Source organism: Mauremys reevesii, linkage group 16 (assembly GCF_016161935.1).
Source record: "Mauremys reevesii isolate NIE-2019 linkage group 16, ASM1616193v1, whole genome shotgun sequence".
Lineage (NCBI taxonomy): Eukaryota > Metazoa > Chordata > Testudines > Geoemydidae > Mauremys > Mauremys reevesii.
The window spans coordinates 40,796,033-40,821,045 of record NC_052638.1 but is presented as its reverse complement, the minus strand read 5'-3'; the positions used below and the strand labels follow the sequence as shown (position 1 = coordinate 40,821,045).

At 40.0% G+C, this 25,013-nt stretch overlaps 1 protein-coding gene across 8 annotated transcripts in view; it reads left to right on the top strand.

The window, feature by feature from the left end:
- Positions 1-25,013, top strand: part of ANKRD11 (ankyrin repeat domain 11) — a 228,049-nt gene that overhangs the window by 53,545 nt on the left and 149,491 nt on the right. For 6 of the 8 annotated variants that reach the window (XM_039503299.1, XM_039503302.1, XM_039503304.1 and 3 more), the window contains one exon: positions 20,689-20,825. The exons of 1 other annotated variant lie outside the window; for it this stretch is intronic. The gene's annotated coding sequence lies outside the window, so the exon portion shown is untranslated. Of the gene's footprint in view, positions 1-18,514; positions 18,531-20,688; positions 20,826-25,013 lie in introns of those variants that run through there. One more of the 8 variants, XM_039503301.1, reaches the window with a different exon arrangement.

Sequence of the window (25,013 nt, the reverse complement as noted above, 5' to 3'; positions counted from 1 at the left end):
ATGGCATGTGAATGCTGGTTCAGATACAAAAGGGGAAGGATCCATCTTGAAGTAATCTTTATACTTTGAAATGATAGGCCCAGGAGAATTTAAATTCTTTAAAGAAAAGACCTACAAGACTGACTTCTGATATAAGGGTGGTTTTGAATGGATCCTCTGTCATATTTAAAAATCAAAGGGGGAAATGTAGCATATCTGATTTCAATGTACTCTTATGTAACGTTTATTTTTAATGTTTATTCAGTCCAGAGCAAGCTCTGTGACACTTTAGAAGTACAAAGACTACACCACTAGTCTCCAAGCCCCCAAGATTTTTAGACAGCTGGTAGAGCCACATAGAGCTGAAGTATTTGAAAACATGTCTGGAAATGGCTTGGGGTCACATTGACTGAAATGTGTAAGACCAAATCTGCTATTGTTGTTGTATCAGTTAAATAGCAGTCCCTATTTGGCTGCATTTTTCCTTTCCAACTGCAGTGTAATTTTAGCTTTTATATACCCCACCCCCGGGTCCACACCCGGGTCTGCAGTGCAGCCAGTACACAGATGTATTGTTTGAGGTCCTACATTCCACTGAGATCAAATAGTCGGTGCACCACATCAGCCAAACATCTGAAACTGTTAAATGCTCTACAGCCTTTCCGGATCCAGGTGCCATACAATTACTAGGCTACAGGCATCAAGAGCTACTTCTTCTAGGTCCTTTCTGTTTAATTCTGCCTGCTTTGATTCACTGCAGCTGGTGAAGCAGTTACGCTTGGTTCAGATGTGTGGAAGAGAACTAATTTCATGCTCAGAATTGTAATTATGTTCTTTCCTTTCAAGTTCCCAGCTGTAAAAGACGTCTTCCAGTGTGGACTATCTAAATAAACTTTTGTGTTAAATGTTTTCTTATTTCATTTTAGGAATGTTGCAAGAAGACTTACCAATATCCATATCCTTTTAGCTCTGGTGCAGTTTCACCCAGCAACCCCTCCTTAATGAAGGCATGCTTGCTTTCTCTGTCTAGCTGACATAGATCGTATCTTGCCTCTGACTAATGGTACAAAAGAGACCTTTCCATAAGCATAATTGAGGCTGCTCTAACTTGACCAGTTGGCATTGTCTTGACCCTCATGCACACTGACTACAGCAATTACCTAGTGTTTGAATATATTCAATCTCCAGTAATCTCGTGTATGCTATAAAGTTATAACCAACTAGTTTACTGGATGGATTTGAATCTTAGCAGTGTTTAAATACAATAAGAGGGGCCCATTGATTAAGCTGATGTCCCATATTCTAATTTAAAAGATGACACCCAGATGAATGGAGAAAACACTATTGTAGAAATAAGAGCAGCACCAAGTTCAGCTCATGGATCTTAATTTGTGTACCATGGTCTGTGTGTGTGTGCTGTTCCAGACATCGTACAGGGTGTAATTCCTCGTCAATGGATTTGGTTTGTTCTGGGACCAAATTCAGTATTTAGCCATGTAACACATTCGTTTTGGAGCCTCTGACTATGAAAGTCACCTCCTTGATCTAGGTAACCTCTTTTACAGCCAGAGTATGTTAAGGTAGGGGAGGGTTTGACATTGTCTGGTCTTACCATGTTTCTGTGTGCAGCTCTTCTAGCTTTTTTCTGCCTTTTGTTGCCTCAGAGCACAACTGCACTTAAAACACTGTAATGAAGACGCTCTAAGCCAACGAGGGAGAGCTTTCCTGTCGGCATAATTAATCCACCTCCCCAAGAAGTGGTAGCTGTGTTGGTGGGAGAAGCTCTCCCACTGATATAGCGCTGTCTACGCGGGAAGAGAACTAGGTCGATATAACTACATCACTCGGGTGTGAAAAATCTTCACACGCCTGAGCAATGTAGTGATACAGATATAGGTCTGTAGTGTAGGCTAGCCCTCAGTCAGAGCTCTTTAACCTGCTTTTGCTTGTCTTTGGAGTCTGTCTGCTCAGCTTGTGGTTCCAGGATGAGAGTATCCAACAGTCACTCCAGTGTCCTTGTGATTGATTGGAAATCACAGTAGACGAATCTTTAGGATGGGGGACCACTTGCATCCCAAAATAGCTAATGGTCACTGATTGTTAGCAGAGAGGCCTCTGCCAAACAAACAGCTAAAATTGAGTGGTGTGGTGCGTAACTTGCCGCTTCACCCAGGAGCTGCACAGCAAGTCAATGAGAATCTAAATCAGTGATTCTCAAACTTTTGTACTCGTGACCCCTTTCACATAGCAAGCCCTCTGAGTGCAACCCCCCCCAATAAATAAAAATGTTTGTATATATTTAACACCATTATAAATGTTGGAGGAAAAGCGGGGTTTGGGATGGAGGCTGACAGCTCACAGTCTCCCCCCATGTAATAACCTCGTGACCCCCTGAGGGGTTCCGCCCCCCAGTTTGAGACCCCCATATCTAAATAGTGAAACAATTGTTTGACAGCCATTGTAAAAAGCTACTGTTGTTCGTAGCTGGAGTATATGGACAGATCCTAAGTCAAGATCCTTTTGGGGTCATTCCAGAAGTAAACACAGAAAATTGGGTGCGCGCGCCATGTTCTGAAGAATTCTCATCTCTGAAGAAAAAGGAAGGTCAGAACTCCTGTGTGGTGGTGTGGTGGTGGTGGTGGTGGTTGTTGTTATTATGAGATTTTCATCTGGTGAATAATAAGTTTAGGAGTTCTACTTCTCTTCACGACAGCTATTTCACTATAGAAGCTATTAATCAAAATATGTGTCTTGAGCACTAAGTCTCTATCAAATCAAACTACAAACACTCCTCAATCTGTTCTTGAATGCTGTTACCCTCCAAAGAATAGAGAAATGTCTGGAACACTGGCTTTCTTCTGCTATGCAGTTGGCTGCTGAAAGTGGCTAATGGAATTACCTCTAAATTTATCTTCATGGCTTGAAGTACAGCTAGACCTAGCTGTGGGAAAATCTTTGCTACTCCTTGAGGGAACACCCATTAAAATATCCTATCTGTCACAAGTTAAATGCAGCTCTCAGTACAGTTGTATACTCCGCCATAAGCATGCTGTGTCAGAGACCTGCAAAGCAAGATTTAAAGGGGAAAAAAATCCAGAAAATATACCATCTCTTTTCTTTGGCAACAGATATTTGTGTGATGCTCCTTTGGCTATTAATCTCTTGTCACAATTTGGCTTTCAATTTGGTTCCCTGGAGAGGTTTCTGGATTAATCCCTGGCTGGGAGGTTTTGCTTCACCTTAGATTAATTTCCCTTCTGCTCTAAAGACCAAAGGCTGTTTGAAGGTCTGGATTCAGCTTTAAAAGATATCATATGACCTCAAATACTCTTTTAGGCTAAGAAAAGTACAGTTAAAATAGTACTCTTTAGAAAGTGCTCAGGGGCTTTTTGATTGAAGTGCATTGCCTCCTCTTCTACCACCATAGTATCAAACCCACATGGGGGCCCCAGAAAAGGGGTTTGGAGGAACTTTGTTTCAGGTAAAATATTTTTCTCTAATATTCAGGAAGCTTATGTATAGGACATTTTCCATTTCCCCTCTTACTAGGCTTATATCACCCACAGTCGAGCAAATCTAAGACAGAAATCAAGTTGCAAATGTTTGTCTGAGACAAACCAGAGTAATACTCCTTCCTAATGGTATGATGCTATAAAAGAGGGAGGGGGAAAAAAGATCACATATCAGGTTATTTGACAAGACAAAGTTACCCAAGAGTATTATTTACTGAATTCTCTGCACACAGTTATAGTATTCATAGGTGCTACACTGTAATCATTTCAAAGCAAGAATTGTCTGGTCAAGAAAATTTATACTATGCAAAACTATCAGGGAAAACTGGTCCCAGTAAAGAACCCAAGCTACCCTGTGATTCAAGTCTGAAAGGGGGGAAAAAAAATCTATATGTGCTTTATGGGGAAATATTGCAGATTAAGGCCTTAATAGGAAAATAGTCTCCCCCCCCCCCCTTTAAAATTACTGTTCTCAATTTTCTAGCACTGATAGCTAGGTCAGTAGCCAGCCTTGGGAAATTTTACTCAACTGCAGCTTTAGAAACCCTAAATTATCTCTAGGGTAAGTTTACAGGTTCCCCTCCTGCACACCATCATAGAGAACACTGCCAACCCTATTCTTTAAGGTTTCCTTTCACAGACTATTCATATCTTTCACTAGATCCTCTCAGCATCCTGAATTCATCCAGTCTGACCTGATGGCATACAAGCAAGAGAAGCACTCTCTTTGTTCTTAGATTAGCAAATCAAGTCTCACTAGTTGCTACATTCATCTTTCCTCATCTTTACATGTAAAGAATGATAGGTAGTTAAGAGCTCTACACTAAGCCTTAATTAGTTTGAGCATGATGAGAAAAATAGCACCTTGTTACTTCCCATAGATGCTGCCTATGTCTTCCTTATCAGATCTGTGAAGTTTGACAAATAACTTCTATAACACTTCAAAACAATATAGCTGTGGAAAAATAGGTGTTGATGTATTCTGTCTTGTAAATTTCAGTTTGCTTTTGATTCCAGGTTGTTTAGGGTTGCTGGGGGATGCTAAATACAGAGCACATCTTGCCTTCCACATAGTGTTGAGCTGACATTAGAGACCTTCTGTTTGACTTGTAAACAGAAAAAATAATATTGAAGCTATTGGTAACAAATAGATGTGAAACTCCCGCGTGTCACTTTTACAGAACCTTTAGAATGGTAGAATGGATTAATGAATCTTTGTTTTATTTGAATACTAGGTAATCAAGAAGGAAATTACCAGTCCTTCCCTGTAACCAGAGAATTTCTTCTCTCAAGATCCAAGTTTCTATTAGTAATTGACCAGGAATATTGAGTCAGGGCACTTTCTTCCTTCTGAGCTGGATAAAGTTAGCATCTCATCTTTTGAGAAAGTTGTGGACAACTCCCTACTTTCCACCTTAGGCCCAGGAAATATTAAAGGAAACATAGTTATTACTCTTGGTTCAGCTCTTGAGTAAATACTGTTCTTAAAATTCTCTCCTTTTCATTATAATTATTCAAGGATGTCTCTTTAAGTAACAGGAAAATCTAGGCTCATGGTAAAGGTCTCATATTTCAAGTCGAGAAAATATGATTATAAAGAAAAACTGGTTGTGGTAAAAATATGAATATAGTGCTGTAAATTTACATGTAGTAGAAGCATAGATAGACAGTTCCCTGCTGCAGAGAGATGGCCGTCTTTAAGCCAAGTAAATGTAAGGTACAGGATAAGGAGACCGTCAGTTACAGGAATCCAGGAGGCATTACCCTAGAGGTGCATTTGGAATTTTTGTGAAGGGGGCTGCATAGAGACTGCTCCAGATGTGGTGGGTACAGGGAGCAAATGGAGCAAGGGAAATGACAGCGGAGATGTAGGTAGCTGAGATTAGGGGTTCATAGGTGAAGATATGGCACTCAGCTCTGCTATGGTAAAAGCCAGGAAGCCAGTGGAAGAATTCCAGGAGGCGTGATATTGAAAGCTGGGGAGAGGAAGGTAGTTGGCTTTGGAGAGACTGGAGGGGTGGGAGCGGGAGGAAGACCAGGAAGAACTGAGGTAGTGATCAATGCAGTGAGTATCCTGGGTATAGAGAAGTTGAACAGTTGGGACAATGAGTAAATGGTCTCCATGGAGACAGAGGATGAAGTTATAGGAGTCTGGGTGAATGTTGAGAGAGGTAAATAGAGAAGTTGACCCACATTCCAGACTTGGGAGACAGGAAGGATAGTGCACTTGTCAGTGAGAATGGAGAAGAGAGGAATTGACAGAGGTGAAAGTGGGCCAGTACAGCATACGGGTGAGAAAGTGGCCATCTGTATGGGCCAGTACACAGCCAACATTAAAGCGCTGCCATGCTTTAAACACCATACCGGCAGGGCCGCTGATGGGGGGGGCCCCCGGCTGCCACCACTGCTACCAGAATGCTCCCTTCAGAACACCATGTGAGAGAATTTTGATGTCTGTTACAATTGTAGGTTTTTTCCTCCACACCTCAACCTGAGGAATTGTTCATTCTTGTAAAATGTATATTGTTTCTTGTAATAACTTAACGTAGTCCTGCCTCTTAAATTGCTAATTTAGTGGAGCCATCGTAATGCTTATAGACAAGGAGACAAGGAAATCTCTTCAGGAGTATTTTATATTTTCTGGTCTTTGAGTTATTCTGACCAGGGAGTTTTCACCACTGTTTCCTCACAGTTAATTCTAAATCAGTCCAGAAAGTGCTACTTCAATCCCAGGCGTCCATTCATCCCCTCTCTCCCTGGTTGCAAATCCTTTCCGGAACCGGCAAAACATTTAGACAGAATCCCAAGAAGTTCAGTGCATTTCCAAAAGCACCCCCCCATCTCAGCCTACATTCTTTTCCCTGTCTGTTTTATTTGTTTGAAGCAGGGTGTTATACTGCAGTTGAGTATGGCTGTATTATAAAAGATTTCTTCTCATATAACATGTTTGATCTGTAGCAAAAGTAACCCAATCACTATATACAGTAGCAGGGTTTGTCTTAGTGACCCCATTACATTTCAGTTGTCTGCTCCTTCCTATTTCCTTGAATACCTTTCCTCTCTCCCCTACCCAGACATTCAAAGGGTATTAAAATGACTAACCATTTAAGATTTTTCATTCAGATGTTCAAAATTCTCACATTTGGGGTTCATAGGGAGACTGTTTGACTTTATGCACTATTCCCTAAAATAATGGGGTGGAGAGAGTTGTAAGAAAAGCACTGTGTTGCCATATTTCAGATTTAGCAGACTAGGTGATCTCTGCAGCTAGTTTGTGACACTGTCAGACTGATGTAAGGATCCCTAGAGTATGAACATTCCATTGAAATCAGTGGGAGTTCCATTTGGGTACCTCACAAGGTGGTCAAGCCCCATATGTATCTTGACAGGTTGTTGCACTTGCCCCACCACCATATTGTACAGCTCATGGTAACGTAAGCCTGAGCTTGTGCATGACCTCTTCATGCAATGCGCAGGCTTGTCCGCGCACAAGGACTGGTTCAGTGGTTGTAAATGAATGATGGAAGCTTTTTTGGGGGGGAAGGGGGTTTAAGCAGGTTAAAGAAATAGTGAGTAAGGTTGGGTTCCGAAATAGGGAAAAGACTTCATGTTGAGCTGAGTGAGTATCTCTTACAATTTAATCTACAGCTGTTAAGGATAGTTCACTTTTTCAAGGGAATGAAATCCCTGGCTTGTAGAAGTAAATCTTGCTCCCTTATATTCAAAGCAGAGGCAAAAAATGGTGTGTAATAAAAACAAGATTCCTTGTGTGTGGTGGAAAAGAGAATTGTTATATGGTTAACCAAATTTAGTGGTATTGCAAAATGTTGGACTGTCCACATACAGTGAAAATGAAAGTTCTGTATTGACTCTCTGTATTTGATTTCAGTTGCTGTAGATAAAGGCTCACTGCTTCTTTGTGTATTTAATGGAGGTGGGTGTTTTGTTTTAAATTCGAGCAGATTGTTCATGTCACACCTCAAAGCATTGTATCTATCTTGCATAGCAACTTTTGGATAACAGCACTTGTGATAGAATTTTTTAAAAATGTAAATGAAATTCTGTGGATTATAGTTCAGATCTTTAGCGCTATAAAGCCCAATATCCATCTTGTTCTCTGATGTGACAAATCTTAAAATAACTAATTCTAGTGTTAAATATATGCACCTGCTGACTTTGATGTTATGTACTTTACATCTTTTTATTACATACATACTTTCAAAATATTGCTTTTTAAAAAACGTTTTAAATCATTAATTTATGCTTTAGTTTACTTTTCAGAGTCACAGGAGAGCTTCCATAGCACCTACAGTGTATCAATCTCTTTATTATAGGAAAATAAAACTGTAAATGAAGTGAGTAGAATGGAAATTAGGCAACAAGGGACTTAAAATTTTAATGAAAACCATGTGCTTTAGTCTCCTCTCTTGCCGATAACAGAGCTTGGGTAAGAGTTGGTACTGTTGGGACTGCTGATCAGGATAGATAGGGAATATTTGCTGTGGGAGGGTGTAGAGTTGAATTGGACATTGCCCGAGGTTCTGTCTAGTTGCATCATGTTCCTCCTGTTTTCTTCATTATTTAGTTTTCAAATAGAAGCAAAACTGAAACATTTAATGCTAATAAGTGTTTCATTATTCACGTTACCTTTTAATAGCCTAAATATCTCCCGCACATTTTGCTTAACTGAGAATGCTGGATTGCTTTCTGTAGTGTCTGCTAGGAAGGAGCTCTCGCTGAACTTGAGAATACAGATATTTGTACAGGGCAGCATATGCCACCCCTCTTCCTTAATATGTAGCTACAACCCTTGGAGACTGTAGGTCCCAGTGCACAATGCTTTGCTTTGATCAAAGCAGCTACTTGGAACAAGGTAGATAATTTCATGCCTAGTTTCTGCAGGTCACACTTCCATATTAAACCATTTACTTCATTTTAATCAAAGCAGGTATGTCCCTTGGGTTTCTGGCAGGTTGTCAGCATGTCCCTCAGTTGGGCAAAGTGTGTGTTCCTATTTTTAAAATGCAGCATGTTCTGTTGCTGCTGATGGGGGCAAACCCAGGTACCTTTTTTTGGGGGGGGGCGCTATATCCCACATGCTGAGAGTTCAACCACTGAAAAATCTCTCTCATACTTTCCCAACAGTTCAGAGTAACCTGATCAGTAGCCCTTGAAAAAACGTAACCACTCAGATGTGAAATTCTCCCTGCGAAATAACTTGTAAAGTTTGTACATGGTTAACAAGAAATTTTTTTAAAGGAGATATGATCATGGCTATTAGGTAGGGCCCATAATTACCTACAATCTCCTGCCCTCTTCTTTGGGTTATTTTCCCTCCTCTTTCTCCCCTCCTACCCCTCAGGATGCCTCTTAATACCTTCTGAAAACAACCAGCAACCATGATCAACCATATAGCTTTAAAAATGGGCCCAAAATGGAGAAAATGTGGTAATGGAAACTCATTTCATTGTCGGGGCTATTATGAAGAGAAGTAACAACAAAAACCTTGTCCCCTTTTTAAAAACCAGGGTTCTTGTAGCTGTCTTTCAAATGTTAACTGGAAGAAAAAAAAAGGGAGGGGGGACAATGTTCTCTTCTTCCTGTCAAGAACAGCTTTAAAACATGCACCAAAAGAATAGAAAAACCCAAACTGAAACATTGTTTTTCCAAAATGTGGAATGGATTCAGGACCTAAAAAAAAGTTTGCTGAGGATGCAAAACACATGCTAAACAATTCTTGAGGCCCCTCTGAAAATATTCCATTTCTTATAAATTAATTTAAAAATTAATTTGAAAAAACCTCCAGTGTGGAAGTACTTTGGATATTAAAAACAGCAAGAATGTCTTCCTTCTTAACAGATGTGTTTAGGGGGGGAAATTCAGCAACACAGCAGCTTCAGAAATTCTAAATATGTAAAATAATAATTGTACGTATAAGGTATTGTCTATTCCTCCCTGAAAAGCAAATGCTTGACTCTGCTGGCATAGACATCTCCTGTTTTTTGTAATTATGTATTCTGCAATGTAACAGAAAAAGCTGGCATTAACAATTGTATAGATTATTTTCCAAAGCACTTTCACAATAAATAGTGGGAGCAAGCGCACACAGGTAACGTTAGTTCTGGCATCCGATGATAACTGGAAGTCCTGGACTGATCATTTTCAAAGTATTTGCATTCATGATCTTCTGTCTTCCATTTGAAATATTAATGAAGTCCCACGCCACTCCTATGTGGTAGATAAATGGAGTGAAACCACCACCATCATTAGGCAACCTCATGTCTTCAGAAACCATCTTAAATTATTCCTCAAGTATACTATTTAGCTCCACCTTTAGTTTAAAAACCACCTTCCTCTAAGAACTGTGCTTTGTCGATTCCTAGATTGGTTGCTTAAGACAGCTTTTACTGTACTATCTTTATTAGCCTTTGTGCCTCAGTTTCCGCATGTGGTAAGTGACTTGCTCAAGACATGAAGTCAATGGCAAGTCTGGGAACAGAACAGATTTCAGCTCTCAGTCCTGTGCCTTAGCTACAGGCCCACCCTTCCTTCCCTTTTGGGCGTGCCTCCCATCTTGGGTAGAAAGATGCTAGCTCTGCTTAACCTAGCATGCTAAAAATAGATGTCACTGGGGATAGTACAGGCAGTGGCCATGGGCGAGTCACCCAAGTCCATACACCCATGGGGCCTGGATGGGTTTGTACTCAGGTGGCTAGCCCAAACTACTGCCAGTACTGCTCTGGCTACACTGCTATTTTTAGCGCATCAGCTCAAGCAGAGCTAGCACGTCTATGTACCTGAATTGGGAAGCTGTGTAGCCGTACCCTTTTAGTGACTTGGTGGAATACAAAGTAAGTGGGTGTGTTTATATTGAAAAGTAAACCAAGTGGCATGGAAGCATTTGCAAAGGGGGTGGCCAGGCAACTCTAGGGACAGAGGAGAACAGGAACAGTCTGCAGAGATATATGTGCAAAAAAGGGAGGTACAAAGAAGATAAGAGGGGAAATAGAAATAAAGAAGAAAAGTAGAGGGGTGATAAAACATGACATTAAGGACAGTAAATGTATGTATTCAGTGTTTGTATTTTTCCTGTTAATAACTGACATAAGGTTATTGTGATTGTGCGCAAGCATGGGAGGTGTAGTACCCAAGGCAACCTTTTAACGTGGTCCACAGTGGAAAAGCTTGAGAACCACTGGCTTGTCAGATGGTTAAACCAGTTAGAGGTGAAAAGCAGCATTATCTGGTTCCTTATCTGTCAGTTTCTTTCAACACTATCTGAATTTTAATTGAGAAATTAATGGAGTTAGGGTCAGACAACTGACTTTTTTTTTAAATAACCCTTCAGAACAGATCTACTCCCTGTGTATATACAGTTTAATCTGCTCCTTTTCTGGCAGAAATAATGTTTTCTTGTGTTATGCCTGCCGAGTTACAAGAGCTCTGGGAGGCTGAGCTGGGTTCCGTTCTCTCTTGTATATTGTCAGTAGGATTGCTAATGAAGTTCTAGCTGCAGTTGATGAATGACTAGGAAGGAACAACACAGCTTCCTAGGTCTATTGGTGACAGCTTCTCAGGTCAGAACACCTGGTCACAGCTGGAGTTTACAGCCTCCGAATTTAAAAAATAATTATATACATCGTTTTACTTGTAACCTGGGTAAATTTAATCTACAAAAACTGATTCACTAAACATGAAACCTACATTGCCGTTTTTACAAAATAACTTTTTAGGGTGTAATCACACTTTAGCAAGACTTTGACAACTTAAATTGGCATATTGATAGTTTTGTAGTTTGCAATAATGTTTTTCTTCCAAGAGACTCAAAGCACTGTACAAAAATCAAGCTTCGCAACACTATTGCAAAGGAGTAAACAGGCATGGAAACAAAGTAAGATTCATATTGTTTCCATCAGTGCAGGAACACAATCCAGGAATTGTAAATTTCTAGTTCAATGCTCTAATCTTGTGGTTCCCATACTGTGGTTCATGAAGCATTCACTTCTGGTGTGTTGAGAACAGGATGGTCACATGGTGCTCGTTCTCTAGTTTCTAGCTGCTAAATTTTATGTCAACGCTGCTTTTAAAAAAAATTAGGAAAGTAGCCAATGTTACTATGCCAATGCCATGTCAGACATTGAAGCATTTGCCATAAGGATATTACCGATCACATATGGAAGTGGGGAGATGGCTCACAGTCACTACAAGGGTTTTAGGTGTCCACAAGCCACTCTTTTAGATGTGATCCATGCTATAAAAAAAAGTTTGAGCCCCCACTCTAATCACTACACCCCACTGCCTCTAGAGAATGCACCTTCAAGTAAGGAGGACTTGCAAATTTTGCAAGGGATGGTTTTTAAAAGTGCTGTCTTGAAATAAAAGGTGAATGAAAATATTGTTGAATTAGCTGTAATGTGGGTCTCTCCAAAGAACTGAATGTTTTTATTCTAAGTTGTATTCTGAGGGAACTAGATGCAGATCAAAAGGTTTGTTTTCATAGCTGCTGTATCTACACTTTCTCCATCATTGCTCCACCTCCATTTCTGCATAAGGCAAAGGTCTCCTCTCCATTCCTACGGTTACAGTTTTGGGGATGGAGCACCCGTGTGTGTGTGTGTGTGTGTTCTAGGGTGATCACATATCCCGATTTTATAGGGACAGTCCTGATTTTTGGGTCCTTATATAGGTTCCTGTTTATTCCCCTCCCCCATCCCAATTTTTCACATTTGCTGTCTGGTCACCCTACTGTGTTCTCCTCATGCAGTTGCTCATTTTTAATAATTCTTTCTATCCAAATATTAAAGAAGCACAACACTGATCCACTTCGTGGTTTCAAAAGTTCACTCTTAAGGGTGGCAAACTTGTGCTATAATTACAGGATATCTCTGAGGAGTATTTAAATGTTGGTTTCATATTTGACACTAAGTTTAACTTGGTTATCAGAAAAGGTAGTAAAGTGTTACTTTAGGGTCATGCTGTGATAAATATGGAAATTTAATGCAGAAAAATATTTAAATTAAGCTCATCCTTGATTTCTTAGAAATCGTACCACACATACAACCACACTCCGCCACTTGCAGAAGCTGCTACTGACTGCATCCTATGTTTCCTGACATGCTGTTATACAGCAAGGTCCAGTATCTCTTAAGTTTTGTGTTCTAAAATATATTTTTAAAAACCCTTCCACTCCCCTTGGCACATCTACACACTGATAACATGGCAGTTACAACCTTCTCCTGGTTGAATGGCTGGTCGGATAATACCCAGGTTGCCATATACCACAGCGAATTGAGTTTAAGGCCATATCTGTGCTATGGTTGCTCTAGCTGCCCAGCTATGGTGCAGTAGCTATGCCACTGTAGCACCAGTGTAGATACTTCCTGTGTCAGTGGAAGGGGTCTTTCCATCTTAGGAACTCCCGCGCCCTGAGGAGTGGTAGCTAGGATGATGGAATCATTCTTCTATCAACCTTGCTAGGTCTGCACCAGGGGTTAGGTCAGCATAACTTCAGCATTCAGAATTTTTAAATTCTTTTAATAAACTGTTAACATAGACAATGGCATTTGATTTTAAACGATTTGGTTAAAATACTCTTTGTAATAGCTTGTGGGAATGTCTTAATGTCTCTTAAAAATCCACCACTTTCACCAAGAAGCCGTGGCTGATTTTTCTTTTATATGCAGCCTTTGTGCTATATTTCATGCTCTGTTGCTAGCTCTGAAGCAGGAGCTGACACAATGGTTGATAAACTTGCATAAACAAGGAAATAAGCTCCATTTTTAGGGCTTGGAAACTCACTTCTGTGCACTCAACAGTAATGATTCTCTGCTTTTGTGGGAAGACTGAGTCCTGCTGATAAGTGATGTGTTGCTCCCCTTTCTCCATGTTGCCCTTGCACAAACCAGGGAAGAAAGAAATAATTGCTAGAGGACTCCCTCCTTACCTATGTGGCTGTAGGGACGATTAGTCAGGAACTCTTACCAGGAGAGCACTGGCAATAACACGCTCATCCAGGGGAGAAAGGGAGGGTAGCTCTAAATTTCAGGCACCTACTTGTTAAAGCAGCTATTAAAGATGCCAAATGGACATCTCAATAGTATATTGCTTCTTGGCCACATTGGAAATCCCAGCTTTGGTATCTGCATTGACTGATTAAACAAAGTGTTTAGCCTTGATGCTGTTGCTGTCTGGATCTTTATAGCTGTTTGCTTAATGCAAATAATTAGTAATAAGGTGTTTTAATTTTCAGCTTCTAAGAGCATATTCACCAATAGAAAATACTTAGGTAATTTCAAAGCAAGTACTTCAGTGTGTTATGTGAAATGTCTAACATGTCTCCTTAGTATCTTGCAAACAATCATACCTAAAGTCTGTTCTCTGACTATAATGTTAGCTATATTACCCTGCAGGAGTTGGATTTTTTTCCTGTTGACAAGGGCTCTCAGGCAGATGTCTTTGAATGAAGTATTAAACTGAGCAGATTTTTCAAAGTTATGCACGTTCTTAGAAAATTGTGTGAAATCTTTGGAGAAAATACAAAAGACATAGTATACTTGCAATGTAATATAGCAACCAGACCAGCTAGTTTAGTTGGCTTGCCTCTTTGGGAGGAATCTCCAAGGAGCTAGTTAGTCTGGATGCTTTCAGGTATGGTATTTAGGGTATAAGTATGGTTAACCTTTCACAGATGAAACCTTGCTTTTTAGCCATGAGGAAATTCACCCTTAACACATCTAAGTAGAATCAGGAGGACAACTGCAAAACCATTTAGAGAGTTGCTTAAGACTAGACTGTTTCTTTGGGGAAGAGCCAGATTGCCTTTTTTAAAGGTTCTTTTAGTCTTTAGAGCTCTTTGTTTTGGGACTAATCCTGAGAATAAGAGTCATGTTTCAAGCTTTCTGCATATGTGTGACCTGTACTTCAGGTGTCTGTCTAATGGACGCCCCCTTTCAAAATAAGACATACCATTTTAAGAGGGATGATGGCGCAATCCCCATTAACCCCAAGGCATGGGATACTGGTGTTGCTCAAGTGAGAGGGTTCCATGTTTATCAATATCTGTTGTCTAAGGAGAGACATCCAAGATGTAGGACATGGTAAATGCTGAAGGCACCAGACTGATGGTGAGTGTAAGATCAGTTATTCTAACTGGGCACTTGTAGTGACCTAGAGTTAATATTGCATACACTTCTGTTAGAATCCACTGTTTTTAGGGAGTTCATAAATGCTGGGCTGAAATTTTGGGGAGTCTGAATAAACATGTTTCAGCAGTTTGTGCACATGGAGGTGGTGTGCATGGCTGGCTGGCTGAGTACAGGGCCCCTGGGATCTAGTGCTTGGGCTGACTCAGAGCACCTGGAGGATCTGTAAAGTTCCTGCAGTGCACAGAAGATGGGCTGCTGACAGGACTCTCTGGTAGCATCTATGCAAAAAGGTTCAGATTGTGGAATTGACATGCTGGTTCTTTTGTGCGCGAAGCTCCATATACTTTCTCTCCTACTTTGTGTTTAAAAAAAATCTATTAAAAACTAAAAAACAATTAAGATTGCATAGTTAAACAGTTCAGGGAAATCCCAAAGTTAAGGTTGTGCGCACAGTCTTAATGTTGTCTCTTTATGCATGTCTGACGTTAGTTTTTAATTACATGATCACTTTCTTAAAATGCCATATTGTATTTCTACAATCTTAGGCGTGTCACATTTTATAATATTGTATTCTAGTCAGTTTATATGAAATATACGCATAAATGTACTTCCCTCCCTTGTGTTTTAGATTAAATATAATTTAGGTACTGGTAATACTGAAAATTTGCTGCCTTGTAGAGGCAGACTAAAATTCAAAGCTAAGAAGATCCTCCTCCCAGTCAGTTTGCTCCAAATTGCATCAGAGAAAAACTGTGCTCAAGTTAAAAAGAAAAGGGTGCTACCAAATTTATTTTAAAAAAAATGCTTAGAGAAGAAAACGTATCTAATTCTGTCAAATGTTTCCTGGATAATTATTGCAGTGAAAACACTGCAGGTCTAAAGAATAAGAAATCACAAGATGCTACAGAGATATATTTGAGATTGTAGAAAAAATAACTTATTGAGAAACAGTATGTGATCATGTACTGTAATTAGATTGTCATAATGCATAAACACAAGGGTTATGTACACAATTCTAATTTTGGTATTTCTTGGCTTTCACCTGCTTAACCAGGCAGCGTTTAACTTCTTATGGACATGGTTTTTTTTGTTTTTACTGGAATTTACTTTTTACGCACAGACAGGTATAGTCAGCATTATATAAAACACATACCCCCTCCTGTTTTGCTACTGAGGAGGTGGTGGTGGTGACTTGCTAATAAAACTAGACTTGGGGCTTTCTTCCTTAAACATATTGTAGTTCCACAAATTATCCATATCAAAGCAAGCAGTCTGGTGTTTGCTCTTACAGTTTTTTTCCTTCTACGAGAAGGTATTATCCATACAGACTCCCCTGAGGAGAGATTGGAAGAGGCAGTAAAGGCATATGAGGTGGCAGCTTGCCAACTGAGCTGCTATTCGTTCCAGTTAAGAATATTGGCTGAGTGAGGTTCAGTCAGAAGAACTGCCCTTGTTTGTGTTTGTATTTGAATTAAAAAACAAACAAACTTGCAGTGCCATTTAGTTTCACATTTTAGTTGATGTACTTCAATTCTCCAGTTGTATGAGATTTTTTGAAGTAACCAGAAAGGATCCTAGGGTTCTGTTTCTTTGGGCCAGTCTACAAATTTAACCTGATGCTTTTCTAGCATTTTGATGTGGAAAAGGTTTGACTCAGGCATGAATAAGGGTGAAGTAGTCACGGCCTCTTTTCCTGCTCTGTCCAGGAAACCCAAGTAGCGGAATTTTTTTTCACATCTGGCAATGGTGATGCATTTTTTAAGTCAGAACAGCCTTTCACTGACTTAAGTCAACAAGAGCAGACTTAGTTCTACCTATTTTACTGTTGTATGTTCTGACTTGGAATCAACATCTTCGCTTTTCACTCAGGCCAATTTTAGAATCCTTTTTAAAACACAGCTCAGTTTTTGGTGTGTCTGTTAGGTGGTTTTCTTCCCTTATTGGTAGTTTTAGTAATGTAAATCCTGCGTACAGGAGCCACACTCTCATCTGTGGTCATCTGAAGAAATTCTAATCCTAGGTAATGTATTTCCACTGCAAGATGCTGTGATGCAACTATATTTTGTGACCTTTTAATGCCTATTTGGAAACTATCCATTTAATGACAATTATTGACATATTTAGTTCAAAGTTCATTTAAGCAGCCTAATTTGTAGCATGTCTTTAATCAAAGTTTCTAACATTTTCTAAGAATGAGCTCAGTGCTTATGCTGGAAAGCTTGTGTGTATGTATGTATATATATAAAATACAAAATTGCAAGGGGCAGGAAAAGGTTCTCCATTTCCTCCCTCACACGGTAAACACACATACATGTATTGGGTGGGCGAGGAAAAGGGGAACCTTCCTGCCTCATGCAAATCCAATTGCTAAAATTAATTTTTGAAATCGTCTCTCTAGACCAGAGTGCCCAAACTTTGCTTAATTGAGGGATACATTGGCAACTAGCCATACCTAATTTGTATTAAAAGAACTAGATTGCAGTTTGCTAACCATTAATTTGAGTGAAACAGCCTAGGATGGGGCCTGTAGGTCCCAGCCTACAATGTTGTGTCTTGGTCTAAATAAGAAGGCCACTTAAGTCATGATGGAACTTTGCAGGTTGGGACTCATCATCTTCCTGGGCCATATCTTTATTGGATAAGGGCTTCAGAGAGGGCTTTGTTATACAAATTTACGCTGTCTTAGTGGAAGTTGTATAATAACGTGGCTTGATTTGGGCATTTGCTTTATCCTGAATTTGTATTCTGTAAACACAGGGAAGTGGCTGTCAGCTTGCTCTCAAGAGGAAGCCAAGGTGAAAGCCATTCTTGCAGGAATTAAAAGCTTGTTAAAAGGTCTCTTTAAAGACCTCGAGGCTATTAAGTAGCAGGTGTGTTTTTGCAAGGGGCTTGTCTGCTTAATGTTAAATGATCTGCTTGGTGCAAGTTTAAGAACTAAACTAAAATCTTAAGATATCTGAAAATACAGATGAGTGTGAAAACACTGAAGATATGGAGTAATCATCTGCACATCTAGCTTCAGGAAATGCTGTCTGATCTGTAACCTGTCTAAAATGTAACTTGTAGGCTGGCTGATGTCATTGTCTGATTACTAGATAGATGGTACTTTGTACTTGCAGAGTTGCTATAACAGAATCTACAGGGACACATTCAGGCAATTAGTTGTACTTTTACTTACAAATACCTTTTAGGGGAAAATGTTCAGAGACAGACACAGCTTCTACTGTTGCAGTGACCGAAGTAGCTAACATTTCTTCATGCCATGAAGGATCTGCATCCTGTTTTTCTTTTTTTGCATGTGGACAACTCTTTAAGTGCCTGATCTCTTCATATGTAAAATAGAGGTTATGAAAAATAGTCTCTTTGGAATGAATTTGTCAGATGTCCAAGGTGTCTGTATCTTGCTCTTTCTCAGTCAGTTGTTGGTATTCGGCATGTATTCTCATTAAAGATTAATGTATACTTTTGAATAGGATGAATATAAATGTAACTTTTTTGCACTTGACTGATGCACTCTACAGCCTCAACATTCACAGAACTGTTTGTCATTCAGAAGGGACATTGTCCTCTTGTGTGCAGAGTTTACACTGGGGAGGGAGGCAAGGAGGAGGGGGATATTAGCTAAGGCATGTTTCAAGACTATCAAATGGAGTTCCCTTGTGATGCGAGAAGAGATGGGAAGGCAAATTGTTTCCAGGACAGTTGTTTCAAATAGGTAAAAGCAGCCCTCCTGCTTGGGCTACTTTATGCAGCCTGATTTAGGTTGCCATTTACTTTTTCACTTTATTTTGATATTTTGTCTAGGATAAGGAAACAGATGGAGGAGGAATGTTTTTAGAGAGTGGAATACTGGAAATATTTCCACTTAAAACTTGAACAAACAGGCAGCCTCTGAGTAAGTGGTAATTCTGAGAATATATTTAAATATAAATAACAGTGCAAAGGTCTATATCAGGGGTAGACAACCTATGGCATGTGTGCCGAAGGCAGCACGCAAGCTGATTTTCAGTGGCACTCACACTGCCCGCCTGGGTCCTAGCCACAGGTCCAGGGGGCTCTGCATTTTAATTTAATTTTAAATGAAGCTTCTTAAACATTTAAAAACCCTTATTTACTTTACATACAACAATAGTTTAGTTCTATATTATAGACTTATAGAAAAAGACCTTCTAAAAAGGTTCAAATGTAATACTGGCACGCAAAACCTTAAATTAGAGTGAATAAATGAAGACTCGACATAGCACTTCTGAAAGTTTGCCGACCCCTGGTCTATATTAATGTTAAGGCAGGGAACATGTGACTAGTTATCTCTATGGAACCTAATTGCGTCAAATATTTTGGGGGTGGGTGAGAAATGTTTTAATATCAATGAGGGATTCAAATATTTTTCAGTAGTGGACATTACTTATACAGTACAAGTGGCTGCTGTATTGTACAACTGTCAGCTCTGTTTTTCCCCTTCAACATTAACTGAGTGTTAAGGTTGCATGCTTTAAAGTCAGGAAATGAGAAAATTACGGTTATCAATAGTGTTAACTCACCCACATTTCACAAGCTATTTGTAGTGAGTTAAAGTACAGTGGCTTTTGACATTTCTTGTGCAGCTCTCTATGAAAGTGTACATATTTCTATAAGCTGTTTTGAAGCAGACCATAAAAAGCATTATAGATGTGGCATACGTTCACCCTATGAATTTGATGTAAAACTACGTATTTAAAATATCTTTTCACAGTTGTTAATCTAAGAATGTAGTAAGCTATTTATTACCAGGGTGTCCAAAGGATTTTTCATCAAATTTGCTCTGAGAGTTTTTGCATTTCTCTGTTTTGATAAAGAAATCAGTCTCCAGTCCATTTTCTTTCTGGTTCCCAGGCACGAACCTGGTTCAATATTTTGGTTTAAACCCTGGAAGGCAATACTTAAATTCTAAACTGTTTTTATTGAAGCATTTTCATGAAATGAAACAAATCTATTACCAGATTCTGTAAACTTTCAAACATAGTAAATTTGTGATCTAGGTAACAGAGTAGACATTAGTGAAAAGTAGGCCTGGTTTACACTAGGAATTTATTTTGATATAGCTATGTCTCTTAAGAGTGTGAAAAACACCGCAGCCCTGAGAAACCCTTTCATGGGTGTAAGTAATGTCTACACTGAAGTGCTACAGTGGCGCACCTGTAGTGCTGTAGCATTTTAAGTGTAGACATATCCAAATTGTTTCACCCTTTAGTAAAGACTTACCTTTCTTACAATTTAAGATAAAGGGGAAAATATGTAATTTTCTTCAGGGGCACTTCTGGATTTAAATTGCCATCCTAAATAAGTGTGTGCACACTCTGAATTACCAAATAAGGATTGCATAATGGTGCTTCCTCAATGACAACTGCAACATCAGTGAAACAGATGATCACAGTTCTGTGTGCTGCTTCTTAGCCTCTCAAGTGATTTGGTAATGGAGGAACAAAACAGCTGTGATCCTCCACAGAGGGTGCTGAGTGAGGCCTTCCTTACACAGGCTGCAGCAGGATGGGTGGAAGTGAGTAGGGACTGACCCTAGGGGAGAGAGGCAAACGGAAGAGGACTAACCTCCAAAAGTCAGGAGACTACCATGTTGCCTGTGGAAGGACGTGATTAATGAGGGAGAAGGTATGAAAATAAAAGGAGAGTGGCAGTGTAAAATGGTGAGAGGGAAACGACTCTGACAGAAAAACCAAAAGGGGAGAAAAATAACATTTTAAAGAGGGAAATTCAACCTTTCAGCTGCACTGGGAACCAGCAGTGCTGAAAAATGAATACAGGTCTGTCTCACCTTACGCAGGGGTTCCGTTCCACGGTTAGCGCGTAAAGCGAAAACTGCATATAGTCAAAATTACATTGAGTTCAATAGCGGGTGGAATCGCCTGCACTACAGATACAGTATTAAAATTGTTATTTTTCTCTTTTTTTTGTTTTGGTTTTTGCCGACCGCGTAAAGCTGAAATCGCGCATGTTAAATGTGCGTAAGATGCGACAGACCTGTATTCCTCTAAAACGCTGCTTTCTCTTCCTATCAGTTATAGCTAAAATGTGCGTGTGGGGAGCTCCACTGCTGCGTCCATCTCCCATAAGAAGGCACATATTTAACCACTTGGGTTTGCCACTCATCGCACGCAACTGACATAAACACAGGAGGATCATGACATCACTGAAGGTGAAGTTGGGCTTTGATATATGTAAAATACCTTTGCCCTCTGGGGGGAGTGTTTTGCTTCCTCTTGGTATTTGCCCCTGGTATCTATTTAGCAATTGGAAGCAGTGGAAAGTCAGTGGTCAATGACTCCTGCGCTTTTATGGGCCAAAGCAATAATGGAAAACCAGGTCTTTTACCTTTACGTTCATTTGCCACCATGATGTTTTTAAAGGGCCTATTGTTAATGTGTACAGTGCAATACTCATTGAAGGAATATTTGTCAGTTTCACTATGGTCTGTCTTGCTCTGCAGGGAAACCTGGGATGAGAATCTCTCCGTGCTTAGGTCAGTTAATTACTCAGTACAGACTCCTTTTGCTGGTAGGTCTGACCAGAGCACCATCTAAACTCTGCATCTTAAAGTATGTCCCTGTGTGACAGAATTCACTGAGCAGTGGGCAAAACTCAGATGGAAAATAGTAAAAACAAAGGAGCTGTCTGCTTGGTATTTCCATATTTACTTACTGGTCCATGGCTCCAGCTTACATCTAATATAAAATCATCTAAGTCTTGCTTCAAATTAAATATATCGCTAATTTTAAGTTTTGTTTTTAAAAATTCTCTATTATATAGGACGCTACCGAATTGAATTATTGATCTGATTGCTCTGCCTCCTCTGCTTCTGGAGGCCTCTACTGTCTGAGTGCCTTTGGTTTCAGAGTAGCAGCTGTGTTAGTCTGTATCCGCAAAAAAAACAGGAGTACTTGTGGCACCTTAGAGACTAACAAATTTATTTAAGCATGAGCTTTCGTGAGCTACAGCTCACTTCTTCGGATGCATAGAATGGAGTGTCTTTGGACTCCATTTTTGTCACTCTACTGCTCTTTGCAGTCCTGTGGTTTCAGCTATCACCTCTACACTGATTTCCAAATCTGCTTCACTCTCTCTGTCCATTGCCCAGCTCCTGTTTCTCAGAATCTTCCCCCTCAGTATTTCTGCACCCATCTTGAGTTCAATGTTTAAACCTATGAGAATCTTCCTTGCTTGTGGCCATAAACCCATCAGTCTTGTCACCCCCAGAAGGGGGAAACCACACCTAAGAGCTTGCTTCCTTCCTTCTTTAATTTGCCTGGGGTGGTAATTGTGGTGTTTGGTATTTTTTTAATGAGTTTGTAAGGATTTTTGAGAGGGGTTGCATCTCTGTGTATTGAATTTCCTTTCCCTTTTTCTTTCTCTCATTTAACAAAGGGGTTTGTTTTATCCTTCGGATTTAAGAACACCTGGTCGGGGAGATTGATTTTCATTGATTATTCTGCATATTAGGGCAGTCAGTATAGGTTCAGCAAGTTTTTTTTTAAAGGAGAAGAAAATACCTTGCTTTTTCCTGTCCAGTTGTCTTTATTATAGTTGTTCCTTCTTTCTGTGTTTCCTCCTTTGTTACTTTATTGGTTAGTATGGGTCCATGGAGGAAACGTTTTCCTGAAGTCCTCCCACTAAGGGGGCTAATATTAGACCAACAGTTAATGGAGTTAAGCACAAGGGTCCCGGATATAGGTGTTACCTTCCTGTCACATTGATATAACTTACCCCGCTTATCTTAGTTCACTTACCAGGGGCGGCTCTAGATATTTCGCCTCCCCAAGCACGGTGGCATGCCGCGGGGGTGCACTCGGCTCCACCGAAGCCGCGGGACCAGCAGACCCTCCGCAGGCACGCCTGCGGGAGGTCCACCGGAGCCGCGGGACCGGCGACCGGCAGAGCGCCCCCCTGCGGCATGCCGCCCCAAGCACGCACTTGGCGTGCTGGGGTCTGGAGCCGCCCCTGTCACTTACATTGCATCTACATGGAGAATTTTAGGGAAATCTAGTTCTAGTAGTGGCGGAAGCTGAAATGTGGACTGACCACTGGCATTTTTACCACTGTTGTCAAACTGTGCTTAAAACAGGTCTCATTACACGGTGGTAAAAAAGCTCTACACTCACGCTCCCACCATGGTTAGCACCAGTGGTGCACCACCAGCATTAAAACAACAAGGTGATTTCCCTAAAACGTTGTGTGGATATGATCTTGATTTATGCTGGTGACAGGGTATAATTAAATACCTGGTATAATTTGATTGAAAACTGTGCCAATGAACTTCATAAATTACAAGAATCTGTAGGATCATTCAAGGTTCTTTTAAAAAATAAGACTGAATTAAAATGTATCTGCAAAGTGGTAAGATCCTCTCCAATGCAGTAATTCAAGATAACGTAGCCATGTGTTGATGATTGAAAGCTCTGAAAAATAAATTCAGAGCCACCAACCCTCGTATATTAGGTGTAAAGGATGGGTCTGAAGGAAATCATCCTTTTATTGCCTGTTAGAAGAAATAGGGTGCTTTTGGACAATTAAAAAGCTTTTAGTTTGCCATCATCTAGAGCTCAATGAGGCAAGGGGAAATCAGCATATAGTGTTTAGTCAAACCTTTACAATTGTGTTTAGTTTGTAAACAAGTGTTAATTTTGAAACAGATGAAGACTTCAGATTTAAGTTAGGAGGGAAAGTCTCATACCTAAGGAAGAGTTTGTAAAAATTGATGATGGAACAGTTTTTCTCTTGTCAAATTTAAGGTGATGCTGGAGGACGAAGGAGATATTTTTACTGATTGCATTAAGGCAAGAAATTTTTGCCTCCAAACCAGTTCTTATAGTATTGGTATAACAAACTGATGGGTTTTATAAGGAGTTAAAAGTAACTAAGAACTCTTAGAGGCTTTTGCATGGAATTTTATAAAGTTTAAGAATATTATGCATAACTGAGCATTTGTTGCCAAGAGCAGATATCTGGTTTTCTGTGAAATGCAGTGCCAAAACCTCTGCTCATTGTAGTCACGCTTCGAGAAAAATGTCAAAAAGAAAACATAGCCTATGTATCAGTTTTGTGGTATACTGTTATGTGGTCTTATGATCAAAATTTACAAATAAAAATTTAAACTAAGAACTAAGCCAGATTTCCCAAATCCTGTCCTTCCCTTCTTTAACAGGTCACTGATTCAGAGCAATCTGGATCACTTGGTAGACAAGGCGCAAGCAAACAGTATGCGTTTTAATAAGGTAAATATAAATGTGTATATCTAGGAACAAAGAGTGTAGTCCATAGTTACAGGATGGAGGACTCTGTCCTGGTGCTCACAATTCAAGAAGGATGTTGATAAATTGGAGAGGGTTCAGAGAAGAGCCATGAGAATGATTAAAGGATTAGAAAACCTGCCTTATAGTGATAGACTCAAAGAGCTCAATCTGTTGATCTTAAAGAGAAGGTTCAGGCGTGGCTTGAGTAGTCTGTAAGAATCTACATGGGGAACAAATATTTAGTAATGGGCACTTCAGTCTAGCAGAGAAATGTATAACAATCCAGTGACTGGAAATTGAAGCTAGGCAGTAGACAAATTCAGACCCAAAATAAGGTGTACATTTTTAACACTGAGGGCATTTAACCACTGCAACAATTTACCAAGAGTCGTGGTGGATTCATCATCACTGACCGTTTTTAAATCGAAAGTCGATATTTTTCTAAAAGATCTGCTCTAGGAGTTTTTTGGGGGGAAGTTTTATGGCCTGTGTTATACAGGAGGTCAGATTAGATGATTGCAATGGTTCCTTCTGGCCTTGGAATCTATGAACAACTTTAACAATCATCTAGACTTGCAAATTTGGGATCCTGATTATTCCTCTTTCTCCTCCCACGTTGCAGATTTTTGCTAAACCTTAGCACTTTTTATTCCACCGATGTAGGAGGTGTCATCTCTGTTTCACTAACCTCTTCCCCTCTGGTGTGTCTGCCCCTCACCACTGTCATCTTTATAAACTACCACTGCCAAGGTCATCTTTGAAAATCTCTCTCCATAAATCTTCACTAGCTTCCACTGTCCTTCAGCACTAAACTCAAGCTCAGTCCTCCTTTTCAAGACTCTGCCTGACACCACACCCTGCTACATCCTTAAGAACATAAGAAAGGCCGTACCGGGTCAGACCAAAGGTCCATCTAGCCCAGTATCTGTCTACCGACAGTGGCCAATGCCAGGTGCCCCAGAGGGAGTGAACCTAACAGGCAATGATCAAGTGATCTCTCTCCTGCCATCCATCTCCATCCTCTGACAAACAGAGGCTAGGGACACCATTCTTACCCATCCTGGCTAATAGCCATTTATGGACTTAGCCACCATGAA